Source organism: Oxyura jamaicensis, chromosome 4 (genome assembly GCF_011077185.1).
Source record: "Oxyura jamaicensis isolate SHBP4307 breed ruddy duck chromosome 4, BPBGC_Ojam_1.0, whole genome shotgun sequence".
Taxonomy (NCBI): Eukaryota; Metazoa; Chordata; class Aves; order Anseriformes; family Anatidae; genus Oxyura; species Oxyura jamaicensis.
In genome coordinates, this window is record NC_048896.1 from 20,796,392 (window position 1) to 20,797,636 (window position 1,245).

The following is a 1,245-nucleotide window of genomic DNA, read 5'->3' on the forward strand; positions in this document are numbered from 1 at the left end:
CGGCTCCCTTCGGCTCCCTTCGGCTCCCTTCGGCTCCCTTCGGCTCCGACCCTAGCGGCCTCGGCGCCCTTCGGTTCCCAGCCCGAGCGGCTTCGGTACTTTCTGGCTTCCCGCCCCGGGAAGCACCGCGCCCCGCCGCCCTTGTGTGGCGCTGACCGAGCGCTGTCGGGGTACTGCTGCGGGGCTCTCGCAGCCAGGAGGAAAAACGGCTCCTCCAACGGATCCCTGGGGTCTGAAAGGCTGCAGAGCCAGTTCCTGATTGTTTCTGGGCTTGTCTTGACAGTTCAGTGAAGAAACGAAAAGAGTAATCGGGAAAGATTGGCTTTCTGCCTTATAAAACCCTGCAGTTGGGTTCTCTCCTGGTAAAGGTTCTTGATACAGGAGGTCACATCAAATGAAAATAGCACTACGACTGTTTCAAGTCTACAATCCACTACAATACAGTCCACTGTTCTTTCCTCCAAAAACATCCAGTGGTTCAAATTAAACCATCTCTTAGCCTTTTACCCCTCAGCTTTAGGGATTTTTCTTCATCTCATTGTCAATTCCCTTTCTAAACACTAACAGGAAAATTCAGATGAGCATGGAGCTGGAAGAAGCCCTGCTCCTGAAGCATCATCAGCTCACAAAAGTCAGGTTTGAACTGCTTACCCTTAGGCATTATCTCATGTAAAACATGATGGGCTAGCTGTGCGAGTCTCATCATCTCCTGGACTTCCCTTGCTCCTCTGAAACTTTTCACTGTGGCAGCTTCTTAGGTCAGAAGTAAAATCTGAACTCCGCTTTTGTCTCACTGTGGGCAGGGCAGAGTGATTTTTTTTTTTTTTTTTTAATTTTAAAAGCTGGCCAGCTCAAAAAAATTTACTGAAGCTGCCTCTCATTCCTCCTGCACCTCAATGCAGAATTTCAATGCATTTTTTTTTTTTTTTGTCTGACACGCACCTCTTACAGTTTTGTTTTGTTTCTTTCTGCCTTTTATTTTTTTGATTAGCCTAGAAAGTCTTATGTGACTTAATTTATGTAAAAATTTATGTAGTGACAAATTAAATGAACCATTTTTTTTTTTCTAAGATATTGACAAGAAAATAATCTACAACATTTAATTAAATGTGTTGTTCTTAGAACTGGAAATACAGGCAAGAGAAACAACGCCAACTTTTATTTTAATGCCTACCAGTGATCCAAAGAAACTCTGGATGGAGACTCTGAAAATTACAAGTACAAATTGCAAGAAGTGATGTTTAA

General features: G+C 43.9%; 1 protein-coding gene across 1 annotated transcript in view; it reads right to left on the bottom strand.

Annotated features, from left to right (window-relative positions):
• Nucleotides 1–228, bottom strand: part of ZBTB33 (zinc finger and BTB domain containing 33) — a 4,167-nt gene extending 3,939 nt beyond the window's left edge. The window contains exon 1 of the mRNA XM_035323465.1: nucleotides 48–228. The gene's annotated coding sequence lies outside the window, so the exon portion shown is untranslated. The remainder of the gene's footprint in view (nucleotides 1–47) is intronic.
• Nucleotides 229–1,245: the final 1,017 nt, after the last annotated feature.